Genomic DNA, 13386 nt, shown 5'->3' with positions numbered 1-13386 from the left:
TTAAATTTGACAGTTTCTATCTGAATTCCAATCATACAATGAATATACCAAAACATCACTAAAAACCTCAGCAGTATATGTGGTGCAGGCATGTACATACACAAACGTAAAGTAATGTAAATTTAATAAGCAATCATGACCTTTACAGTCCAAATATAAAGACATAATAAAAACATAAATAAGTGAAGATAATGCCGACTTTGAAAGTTTTTTTTTATGGGATGTGGACCAAGAAGCCCAACCCACACTGAAACCAACCGACCCTCTAAGCAATAATCCCTAATTCTAAACTAATGTCCAAGGTCCTGAGACAAATTTCTAAATCACTACGCCTTGCTAATAGTTGATAACATACATGCTTGGCTCTTAGGAAGAGCTAAGTCAATTGAAACTTGAATGTGTACACTGTTGGACAGGGATGCAGAAAACCAGATGACATAAACGAATGCAAGGAGCAAGATCAGTTAATTTCCTTGATGTATCATGCTCAATAATCAAAGCCACCAAATGCAATCCCGCTATGAGACTTGGAGTGGCTTGCAATGTGAGTGTTGGCCACTCTAGTCCCGAATCTGAGAGAGCATCTTATTCTGGAGAAAAATATTTGGTAGCGGTAAGCTTAATTTATCCTTCCTGACGATATCCGCTATCTGAGATGGGGGATTGGATGGGGATTGGATGTCCATGACTTGGGTAATTGAACATGGTGTTTTAGGGCTGCTAAGGAATGTGCAAGCTTGTTTCCTTCTCGAGGAGCCCATGTAAGGCCACAGTTTGGATTCGTTTTCTGTGCCATTTTTATGTCTTGGATTATTGGGTCTATTTTCCAAATTGTACTTCCTGATTTGATGGTCTGGGTGAGTAATTGACAATCTGTTTCAATAATGGCCTTTTGAATGTCAAGATTTTTAGCCATAATAACTACTTCCCTTACTGCTTGTGCTTTTGCTGACAAGCTCGAGCTTGCTTGAATCTCTAATGTTGTTCCACCCAACACCTTCTCTCTATGGTCTCTGATCACCACTGCTGTTGCACCTGACTTGGTTCCACTTGAGAATGAAGCATCAGTGTTTAGCTTGATCCAGTTCTGTGGTGGAGGCCTCCATATTACAGGTATTTTACTTCTTTTGCTGGTATCCTTAGCCTTGACTTGTTTGTCCTCTATTTGACTGCTATGCTCCTGCTCTATTATTCTTGCATGTTTGATGGTGGTCTCTGGTATAGGCTCTATGTTATTATATACCATCTTGTTCCTTGCCTTCCATATAGTTCACATAATAATTCCAATTCTGAGTTGCGCCTATGTGCCTGCACTCTTGCATTTCTTGAACATATGTTGGAGACATTCAGCTATCGATCGTACATTCTCCTTGGAAGGTATGCATTGTGCCTATGAACCAAACCACACTGCTTTGGTCCATTCACAGAGTAGTAGTGCATGCTCGCTGATCTATTCTTCCTGCAAATAAATTGGGGACAAATTAGAATTGGTTATTCTTTTCTTTCTTAAATTTGCTTTTACTGGCAAGATGTTATGCATGCCTTCCAGAGAAATATTTTTATTTTTTGAGGAGCCTTCATGTTCTATGTCCATCACCAAAGGTCCTCCAATTTGTTGCTTGTTGAAGGGTTGTCATTAATATTAATGTCATCTGCTTCTTTTTTTACCACGTAGTACCCTGTTTTGGTTGTGTAGTTTCCATCTTTTCTAAATGGCCACATTATCATGTCACTTTCTGCAATCCTACTGACTGGGTCTGCATGATCCTTTTTGCTATAATATGAGGGAAGCTTCTTTGGATCCTTTCTTTGTCCCAGGTTTCTGAAGTTGAGAGGAGCTCTTCCACTTTTTTATTATCCCTGCTTTCTTTGTTGAGTGATTCGTTGATGCCATGAATATAATTGTCACTTCATAATCTCACTACGTTTCCTTTACCCATGCCCAATTTTCCTTTGTTCTTTAAGAGTTCCCTTCCTTACAGTATGCTATTCCACACCCACAAGCCATTTTGGTATTTTTTGCTTCCCAAAACTCGCAATTTGGAAAATATAGAGCTTTTAAAATTTGCACTCATAATTCTCCTAGGTTCTTGATAATTCTCCATGCTTGTTTGGCCAAATGAGATGTATTTTGATGGTGGAATTCTTTAAAACCCAGTCCGCCCTCTTTCTTACTCAAGCAAAGCTTCGCCCAGATTTTCCAATGTATCCTCCTTTCTTTTCATTGGCTTCTCCACCAGAACTTAGCAATTTTTGCATTTAGTTTGTCACAAAAGGATTTTGGAAACTTTAGGATACTCATGGCATATGTTGGAATAGCTTGTATGATTGCCTTATTGAGGACTTCCTTCCCGGCTTGATTTTCACCCTTTTCTTTTTCCCTCCACTTTTTCCATAATCCACTCCAGAGACTTGCATTTCACTCTTCCCCATTGTGCTGGAAGACCTAGGTACTTTCCCGGGTTGTCCCAAGCTAGAATATTGTTCTATGTTGATTCTAGTTTAGATAGAAATTTTGTTGCCAAATGTTATTTTAGATTTCTCCATATTGATGACTTGTCCTGAAGCCGAGGTGTATTGATTGAGGATCTAGATAAGTTGGTAAATTTTGTCCTTTTTCACTCTTGAAAAATGATATAATCGTCAAAAAACAGTAGATGAGTTATTATTGGTGCATCAGGAGCTACTGTGACCCCATAAATTAGATTTTTGTTCAGTGCATCATCTATTAAGATAGTGAAAACCTCGAAAGCAATAATGAAAAGATAAGGAAAAAGGGGGTCTCCCTGTCTTAGTCCTCTTTGTGGGAAAAGTTTCCTAGTTAGAATTCCATTTATTTGAATCTATATGATACATTTTTGATGCATTTCATAGTGAACTTAACCCATTTTTTATGAAACCCGATACCTTTGAGAACTTCATCTACAAATTTTCATTCCATCCTGTCATTTGATTTGTTCATGTCAAGTTTGATGGCTAAATCATGAGAGGCTTCTTTCCCTTTGCTAGTAATCTTGTGGAATGGTTCTTACACAATAATAATATTGTCCTGAATGAGCCTGTCGCTGACGAAAGCACTTTGAATTGGTGAAACAATCTTGTTTATGATTCCCCATAATCTTGCCACCGTCACTATTGAAATAATATTGTAGATGTAATTGTAGCAACTTATGGGCCTCAATTGGTGCAGTATTTCTGCTTGTTTTGTCTTTAGAACAAGCACAATCTGACTTTAAAAGTTTCAATCATCGTCATTGGATGGACTCTAATTGACATATGACCTTTGTTTTGATTAGTTTCAGTCCACATGAATCCAGTAGTTTTTTTTTTAAGGTTAATTAGTTTTATATATTAAAAGGCTAGCCCAAATACATCCAAATGGGCTTGGTTAAAAATTTGTAAGGAAAATTCTTGCAGCTACACAAGGTTTGGCCTAGTAAGAGCTAAAGATGCAAGGGAATGTGCTACAAGATTTCCACTTCGTTTTACATGGGTAACTTGAAAATTCCTAAAGCTTTACAAACAAAATTTACTATAGAAATAATAAGTCCACAATTGTCTTGAGATATTTGTGTAGATAGCACTGTATTCACAATGTGCATGGTGTCACTTTCCAAAATAACATCCAAGAGCCCTCTTTTCATTGCAACGTGTAGGCCCATAAAGAAATATTTTGCTTTGGCCTCTCTGACTAAGTGGGATGCAGATATTGCAGATGTCGCAGCAGCTACCAGTTGTCCATGGTGATTATGAATAGCCACACCTACACCTCTGTTGTGTCTGTCAACCACTGCAGCATCAACATTCATCTTGAAAAATCCCAGCAATGGCGCTGTCCAACTAGAGCAGCTCTGGCTTCTCGACGACAGAGAATGCAGCGCCGTAGGATAGGGTGCATTCACGGTGCTAAATTTTGCATAGTCCCGCTGCGCGTTCTGAACCATTAATTCAGGAGACCTATGTTCATCTTCAAGAAGTAATTTGTTTCTTCTAATCCAAAAGGCATGAAGACAGCAAAGCAATAAACTCGTCTTTACTCTTTCGATATTGTTGATGATGTATTGGAACCATTGTTGTAGGGAGGATGATGGCTCAATTTCTGATCGGATTGTGAATGGGTAGCGAACTAGAATCGCTTAGTCCATTCGCACTCTTTGAACAGGTGAAGCTCCGATCCCTCTTTTTCCATGCATCGGCAACATAATGTGAAACAATTAACTCCTTGCATCTGCAGGTTAAGCTTCGTGGGAAGTGATTGTTGAAGCAGTAGCCAAATGAAGTTTAAGGTCCAAGGTGGTGCTTTTGTCTTCCAATGAAGGGCTCCTAATGTGGTGGGGTCACTGATGCGTGGCGTAAGTCGGCTAATTAAGAAATCAAATTAGAAATTATATTACGAGTATAGCTCTTAACCAGCTGAAATCTGCCTCATCAATTTAGAAATGTGTCACAAAAATCAGAATAAAAATACTAGGAGTATGAGTCCTAGGTCGTCTCCCAACAAGTTGTAAGAAAGGGTGCTAATTTATTAATCAGGAGTTTTCTGAGTGATTTTGAGAGTTGAATGACAGAAAAATAAATAATAGTAATTTAGTGCAATGAAAATTAAAAAAAATTTATATTATTTAAATTAAAAAGCCTTGACTGGGGGAATGATTAATTGAAAGTTATATCCTTGTTGGAATTCTCTCAAGTGTAGTATAAAGAGGTTGTTATTTTCACTTAGTTAACCCTTACTAAATAAAGAAAAGTCAAGTGATTGAGCTAACTCTTATTTGCAAATCCTAGTCATCTCCTTTGGGAAGGTCTAGCGTTAGTAAATACAGAATTAGCCAACAACTTCCAATTTAACTAATCACTTGAGCATTCCAACTCAAGTGTCTCTTCTTAATCAACCCCCATGTCAAGTAGGGAATCTACTCCATTGACATGAATATAACGCTCAATAAAATATAAGAAGAAGACATGATAAATTAAATAAAATAGGGATTGAAAATTAATTAAAAATAAAAGTAATCCTTTGCATTAATAAATCCAAAATAATCCAATTACCACTCTAAACAAGAATTAAGAATATGGAATAAATAAATAGGAAGTAAGGAAATAAACTAGAATAGTATCTTCAACAGAGGTGATGACTCTTCAATATCCAAAAGCAAAAGCATAAAACTAATAAACTATGAATATAAAGAAAACCTAGAGGAAGAGTAATTTCTCTCTAGATTCACATCTAAAACTAAAAACTATCCTAATGAGAATGTGTTGAGTCTCTGCATGTTTCCTGGTTATAATCTATGTTTCTAGGCCAGAAACTGGGTCAAAACTCGGCCCGAAATTGCCCCCAACGTTTTCTGTTATTTCTGCAGATCGCGCATGTCACGCGTACGCGTCAGTCACGCGTGCGCGTCATTCGGCGAATTTCCTTGTCACGCGTACGCGTCATTCACGCGTGCGCGTCTTTTGTGAAACTCCAATCCACGCGTGCGCGTCAGGCACGCGCACGCATCGCTACAATTTTCTCCATATCGCGTGCACGTGTGAGCTATGCCTGCGCGTCGATGCTCGCTGGTCATCTCCTTGGTTTCTTGTGTTCCTTCCATTTTTGCAAGCTTCCTCTCCATTCTTTAAGTCATTCCTGCCCTATGAAGCCTGAAACACTTAACACACGGATCACGGCATCGAATGGTATAAAGGAGAATCAAAATACACAAATGAAAGTTTCCTAGGAAGCAAGTTTTCAACCATAGAACAAAACTAGGAAGGAATTGTAAAATCATGTAATTCATATGAATAAGTGGGTAAAGACTTGATGAAACCACTTAATTGAACATAAAATAAACCATAAAATAATGGTTTATCAACCTTTCCACACTTAAACATTAGCATGTCCTCATGCTTAGCTTAAGGAGATAAAATAAATGAGTAGAAAAAAGTAAGACTCATGCAATGCAATGCAACCTATGTATATGAATGCAGCTATATGCTAAGATGATTCTGTCTACTTAGTAAAAAGTAAATAAGTTCTTCAAGACAAACATAAATCAGATATCACTAATTAAAATCATACAGTAAAAACAAGTAAACTTGTAAGAAGACAGCTCATGAAAGTAGGGAACATAGAATCAAACATTGAACCCTAACTAATGGTGTGTATGCACTCTAATCACTCAAGTATATAGGGTAATCACTCTACTCTTCCCTAGTCATGCTTTCTAAACTTTGTTCTTCACCTAACCAATCAACAAGTATTTAATACACCAATGCAAACATCATGAGGTCTTTTCAAGGTTGTAATGGGGCTAATGTAAAGGTGAGGGTATATATATGGCTAAGTGAGCTATAAATTGAATCATTGATTAACCTAAGCTCTTTACCTATACATACACACTCTATATAACTTCTAAATTCATGCCTAGCTACCCAAATTTCCCACTTTTTCATTACATACTCATGCATCAACTTTTCTCTTAACTTGTATCACATATGCATTGATTTTTTCATTAAACTTAACATTGGGGTAATTTTGTCCCCTTATTTATTTATTTAATTATTGAAATTTTTTTTAAAGAAAAGTAAACATAACTTATCAATGCACATAAATTTTTAATTTTCTAGTTTCACATGAGTAGGTACCCAAATTCCCAATATTTTATCAATTGTAAAAACATAACACATTCCCTTGTTAACCCATGTTCCCATAGTTTTTCCACACTTAATTGACATACAATCTCTATCTTAAGCTAACCAAAGATTCAATTTGGGGTATTTAATTTGTTTTTCTGCTTAAGGCTAGTGATGTGGTAAAATATAGAACAAATAGGATTAAAAGGCTCAAAGTGGCTAACAAAGGTGATTAAAAGGGTAGGCTATTTGGGATAAGTGAGCTAATCAAATGATGGCCTCAATCATATGCATACATTTAAATACATTAAACATTGGACATATAGGATGGAACAAAATATAGATTGCAATCATAGAGAAGAAAAACACACAAGAATAAAATATTATGGTTAAATAATGTAACCATGTAATTAAACTCAAGTCTCATAGGTTATGTATTTTAGCTTTAAAATCATGTTCCAAATGCAACTTCCAAACAAGTTTAACAAAAAAATTTTAATTTAAATTAGTGAAATTTTAGTGAAATTTTCAAAAATAGGGTCTTAAAAAGAAACTTATTGTTTTTCAACCAATTAGAACATGCATGCAAATATCTATTACTATGCAATTTTATCCTATCCTAAACAAAAGAAAAATAAATAATTTATTGGTGCTAAGAAAGAGTAAGTACCTCCGGAAGTCAGGTACTGACTGATGCGTGAGCATCTTTCGTATTTTTTTCTAGTAAATTTGCATGTAATTTGTTGATTTTAATTAAGAATTAATTATATTTTAGCCACAATGGATGCTATTTTGAGTTTTGTGCAATACTGTTTATTTTAGGTAGCATTCGGCTGGATTTGATGGAGTTTCTGCAGCACGAGAATCAAAGGAGATGGCAGCGAGGAGCGACACGTACGCGTGACTGACGCGTACGCGTGATTTGAAGATTTGCAAAGCGACGCGTCCACGTGACTGACGCGTCTGCGTGACTCGCGAAAAGACCATCGACACGTACGCGTGACCGACGCGTACGCGTGACATGCGCAACGTGCAAAAAAATGCAGAAAGACGCTGGGGGCGATTTCTGGGCTGTTTTGACCCAGTTTCCAACCCAGAAAACACAGATTAGAAGCTGCAGAATGTACAAATCAAGTGGTCCCCACCCATCAGCTGAAGACTTGTTAATTAATTCGAATTTAAATTCAAATTTGATTTTTAAATAGGAAAAAATAATATTTTAATTTTAATTTTAGAAATTTAATTTTTAAATTATTAGGATTAATTATAAAAGGGGATTCAGATCCATCAGATTGGAAAAGTACATTTTTACCTGAATCCTTATTTTCTACTTTGAACCATGAGCAACTAATCCTCCATTGTTAAGGTTAGGAGCTCTGTCTATTTCTATGGATTGATTTTATTGCTTTTTCTATTTTAATTTATGTATGGATTTATAATTTAAGAATTATTTTTGTTCTTTATTTTATGAATTTGGGTGGAACGGAAGTATGACCCTCTTTCTATTTGAGTTCTTGTATAACTTGGAAAAGCTCTTTACTTGAACAACAGCTTAAAAACAAATTCTCCTAAATTTTAATTATCTGGATTTAACGGGATACGTGACATATAATCCTTTTATTTTTAGGTAATTAGAGTTTTTGTGGCATATAAACTGGAATTTGATCATCACTCTCTAATTAGAATTAATTGACCAAGGAATTGGCTGTTGATGAATTTTAGAGGAGACTAGGAAGGTCTAAGGAATTAGGGTCTAGTCACATATAATTTGCCATAAATTAAATCCTATATGATTAAAATAGTTAGTAAGAAAAATAATTCCAGAAAAATAGATAACTCTGAAGCCTTAACTGCTTTCTCAATATTTTATTCCTCACCTATTCACCTGCCTGTCTTCAAACTCTTCTTTATTTTTTAAATGCTTTTGAACTTCTCAACACTATTTTTTGTTTGTCTAACTAATCCTATCAAACACTATTGTTGCTTAATCCATCAATCCTCGTGGGATCGACCCTTACTCACGTAAGGTATTACTTGGTACAACCCGGTGCACTTGCCGGTAAATTTGTGGGTTATAAATTCCGCACCAAGTTTTTGGCGCCGTTGTCGGGGATTGATAGTGATTAACAATTATTCGTTATTTGATTGCTTAGTAGGGATGTCCATGGATCGGATCCGATCCGCATATCCGCGGTGTTTATCCGAATCTGATCCGAAAATTGCGGATATGGATCCGATCCACAAGGCTTTTGGATCGGATCGGATCGGATCCACACACTAATCGGATCGGATTGCGGATTTTGTGTTGGTATCCGCATATCCGATCCGCATATCCGCGTATCCGCAAAAATAAAGAAATAAATAAGTAAAATATTCTTTTTATGTTTTATTTTAACTAATAATTATCATATATGTTAAATTATTTTAATTTATTATTCAAGAAAAGTATGTTTAATATTATTTTAAGAGTAAACATATTTAAAAGAATAAAAAAATAAATTTTATTGATATTTTTTTAATAAAAATAAGCTTTTAAAAATATTTTTGTGTTTTGCGGATATATCCGATATCCGATCCGATCTGATCCGCAAATGTGCGGATCGGATCGGATCGGATCCAACCTTAAAAACTGCGGATATTGGATCCGATCCGATCCGATGATTGTAGTGCGGATCGGATCGAAATTTTGGCCATATCCGATCCGATCCGATCCGCGGACACCCCTATTGCTTAGATTATATATATATATTTATTATTATTAATTTTTATTTTGCATTTTTTTTTACGTTATTTTTCTTTCTTTACGTTAATTTTTTTTCTTTACGTTATTTTTTTCTTTTTCCTTTTCGTTTACTTTGCCCCCTTCCCTTTATACTGTATCCGTTTTTTTATTTTATTTTACTTTTACTATTTAAAATAAAAAACAAAAAAATAAAAATTTAAATAAATAAATAAATAGCACCAATATTTTTTCTTAATTTCTGAAATTAAGTTTGATATTCTCTAATTAATTTTATTTTTATTTTTTTTTTGGCTTAATAATTTCAAAATTTTTGTCTTAATTTTAATTGCAATTTTCAATTTTTTTTATTTATTTATTTAGTATTTTTATTTTATTTTATTTCTTTACACAGGTTACCTCACAGGGACTTCTCTACACTCTAACGTAGAGAGTCCCATCTTTTCTTGTCTTCTGTTTGTGTATGCGCAGGAACAGAGACAAAGAACATCTCTTAGACTTTGATCTTGAACCTGAAAGAACTTTCAGGCGGCGTTTACAACAAGCAAGACTTTACAAGGTTGCAAAATCAGCTATGGATAATAATAACACTGTTAATGCCAATATGGTAAATCCGAATGGGGATGAGCAACAAAGGAGAGTGCTTGGCTCTTATTCTGCTCCTGCTGCAGATCTATATGGAAAGAGCATTGTGGTGCCTCCTATAGCTGCAAACAACTTTGAGTTGAAGCCATAACTAGTCACCCTGGTGCAACAAAACTGCCAGTATCATGGTCTTCTCCACGAAGACCTAAATCAATTCATATATGATTTTCTGCATATTTGCGATACTGTGAAGACAAATGGAGTGAACCCAGAGGTGTACAAACTGATGCTCTTCCTATTTTCTCTGAGGGATAAAGCAAAGCTATGGCTAGATTCCCAACTAAAAGAGAGTTTGAATATTTGGGAAAAGGTTGTTACAGAGTTTCTCACTAAACCACCAAAAAAGCTGACTAAGCTTAGGTTGGAGGTTCAGACCTTCAGGCAGGAGGAGGGTAAAACTCTTTATGAAGCTTGGGAGAGATACAAGCTGCTGACTAGGCAATGCCCTCCGGACATGTTCTCTAAGTGGACCCAACTAGATATTTTTTATGAAGGCTTGGGTGAGATGTCCAAGATGAGCCTAGACACTTCTACAGGCGGTTCACTACACAAGAAGAAGACACCAGAGGAGACTATTGAGCTTATTGAATTTGTTGCAAGCAACCAATATTTATACTCATCTAACAGGAATCTTGTGAACTATGAGACCCCTCAGAAGAGAGGCGTGTTGGAAGTAGAAGCTGTTAATACTCTTCTTGCTCAGAACAAGCTGATGTCTCAGCAAATAAATCTACTTACTCAACAGATGGGTGGCATGCAAGTCTCAGCTATCAACACACAAAATTCACCACAAGAAATCTCCTATGACATGATAGGTAATTTTGTGCAAAATGATAATTATGATTATGCTCAACCTTCTTCTGAACAGGTGAATTACATGGGGAGTGGTCCTAGGAATCCCAACAATGATCCATATTCTAAGACATACAACCTGGGATGGAGAAATCACCCAAATTTTGGATGGAAGGACCAACCTCAGAGACCTCAGAACTTCAACAATAGTTCTTAGGGTGGTTTCCAGCAGAACAATAATTTGGAAGCAATATTGACAGGTTTTAGACAGGAAACCAGAGCATCCATCAAGAACTTGGAGTTTCAAATGGGTCAATTAGCCACAAAAGTCACTGAAATTGATCAGAGGACCACTAATAGTCTTCCTGGTAACACAATTCCAAATCCAAGAGAGAAATGCAAGGCTATCACCTTGATAAGTGAACAAGTGGCAAGTACGGAAGCACAAGTTATGCAGGAAACTAGAGCCTCCATTAGAAACTTAGAGGTGCTAGTGGGCCAACTGAACAAGCAAATACTTGAGAGGTCTGCAAGTACATTTCAAGAGGATACAGTGGTGAACCCAGGAGAAGATTACAAGGTTATTCAATTGAGAAGTGGTAAAGTATCTGGCTCTGAGACCAAGGCCAATGAAGAGCTAGTTGAAAAGGAAGCTCCAGAGGAGAAGAAGGGAGAAGTGGAGCACACCCCTCCAAAGCGTGCAGACAACCCATTCCTAGACTCTCTTGACACTTATCCTACTTTGCCAAAGGCTCCTGAGTACAAGCCTAAAATGCCATATCCTCAGAGACTTCAAAAGGAGACCAAGGACAAGCAGTTTTCAAAGTTCTTGGAAGTCTTCAAAAAGTTGCAAATCAATATTCCTTTTGCTGAGGTTTTGGAACAAATGCCTCTCTATGCCAAGTTCATGAAGGAGCTGTTATCAAAGAAGAAGTCTTTAAAGGGAGATGAGACAGTGGTCCTGTCTAAAGAATGTAGTGCCATCATTCAGAATAACTTACCAAAGAAGATGCCAGATCCAGGGAGCTTTCAAATTCCATGCACCATTGGGAGTACAACCTTTGAGAAAGCGTTATGTGATCTGGGAGCAAGCATCAATTTAATGCCCTTGTCTGTGATGAAGAAACTGCAGATCCAAGAGGCACAACCCACAAAGATAGCATTACAGATGGCAGACAAATCTATGAAGCCTGCATACAGATTAGTGGAAAATATCTTGGTCAAAGTGGGTAAGTTCTTCCTCCTAGCAGATTTTATAATTCTTGATACATGGGAGGATGAGAATGCCTCTATAATTCTAGGAAGACCATTCCTAGCTATTGGAAGAGCTCTGATTGATGTAGAAGTAGGTGAATTAGTGCTTAGAGTGCATAATGAGCAACTGGTCTTTCATGTCTTCAAAGATATAAATTCAACAGGTGAAGGAGAGAGGTGCATGCAGGCTGAGCTTATTGATCCAAACCTTCAAGAACCCCCTGATGATGCACAGCAGAGTCTGCAACTCAAACCTCCTTTGGTGACAATCAGTAAAATTCCTCCTAACATCAAACCTAAGTTTGGTGTTGGAAATGCATCATCCACCAAGGAGGAGGTTCTCAAAAAGAAGAAAATACCCAGGGGATGGAGAAACAAAAAGATCCCCACTGAAGGTTTCTCCCCAGGAATGAAGGTGGTGTTGACTAAGACTCCAGCATGGATTTATACAGTAAACAGAATCCTCTCTCTGGAGCATATTGAGCTAATTTATGAAGACACAGGAAAGAAGTTCAAAATAAGGGGTGAAGAGCTGAGCCCCTATGATCCCCCTCCTTAGAGGAGCTGACCGTCAAGCTAGTGACGTTAAAGAAGCGCTTGTCGGGAGGCAACCCGATAATTTTGTATCCTTAGTTATTTTTTGTAGTAGTATTTTTCTTACTTATTTGATTTTTATTAAGTTCTTACTAATTTTCTAATCATGCAGCTATTTTAGAACAGGAGCCGGAAAAAAAAAGCATCCGACGCGCAAGCGTCGCTGACGCGTACGCGTCATCTAGGGGTGCGAGAAAAATAAAAAGTTACAGAGAGTTGCGCGTGCGCGCGGCTGGCTTTGCGCGAATCGCACAAAACCCAAGGCACGCGAACGCATGCCTGACGCTTCCGCGTCATTAAAAAAATTCTCGCGACACACGCGTACGCGTGCCATACGCGTACGCGTCGCCTGCACCGCACACCTCCACCAGTTTGCCACCAGTTTTTTTTAATTTTTTTATTTTATCTCCCAAATCCTAATTCTCTCTTGTTCTTTTATCCTTTTATTCTTATTTCAGTATAATATTTGTTTCTTTTTATTTTCAGTTCTTCTTTGCTTGAGGACAAGCAAACCTTTAAGTTTGGTGTTGACGCTTCACTTATAGGATTTTCTGTCTATTCTTATGGCACCAAAGGGAAGTGAATCATCTTCACAAAGAAGCACAACCTAAAGAATAAAACGACCGCTCAGATAACTAAGGTGGTTGAGTTCCCTTTCATTTTTTTCCTTCCCGCTTTTATTATGTTATGTTCTAGTTTCCTACTACTTTGTTTTGTTTATTGCATGATCCTTTATAAGTAGA

The 13386-nt window shown here is 36.9% G+C and overlaps 1 long non-coding RNA gene across 2 annotated transcripts; it reads left to right on the top strand.

Moving 5' to 3' along the window:
• The first annotated feature begins 349 nt into the window (after positions 1–349).
• LOC112743714 (uncharacterized) lies at positions 350–8068 on the top strand. 2 transcript variants are annotated; one of them, XR_011871073.1, is made up of 6 exons: positions 350–613; positions 716–857; positions 957–1113; positions 3707–3976; positions 4080–4162; positions 4235–4545. It is a non-coding gene; the product is annotated as an uncharacterized lncRNA (long non-coding RNA). The 2 variants fall into 2 exon arrangements; XR_011871072.1 differs by lacking the exon at positions 350–613 and adding an exon at positions 7441–8068 and having other exon boundaries at positions 856–1113; positions 4235–4352.
• The last annotated feature ends 5318 nt before the right edge of the window (positions 8069–13386 follow it).

The sequence above is a fragment of the Arachis hypogaea genome, chromosome 14 (assembly GCF_003086295.3).
Source record: "Arachis hypogaea cultivar Tifrunner chromosome 14, arahy.Tifrunner.gnm2.J5K5, whole genome shotgun sequence".
In the NCBI taxonomy this organism is placed as follows: Eukaryota; Viridiplantae; Streptophyta; class Magnoliopsida; order Fabales; family Fabaceae; genus Arachis; species Arachis hypogaea.
The sequence above is the reverse complement of the archived record's forward strand: the minus strand, read 5'-3'. Positions and strand labels throughout refer to the sequence as shown.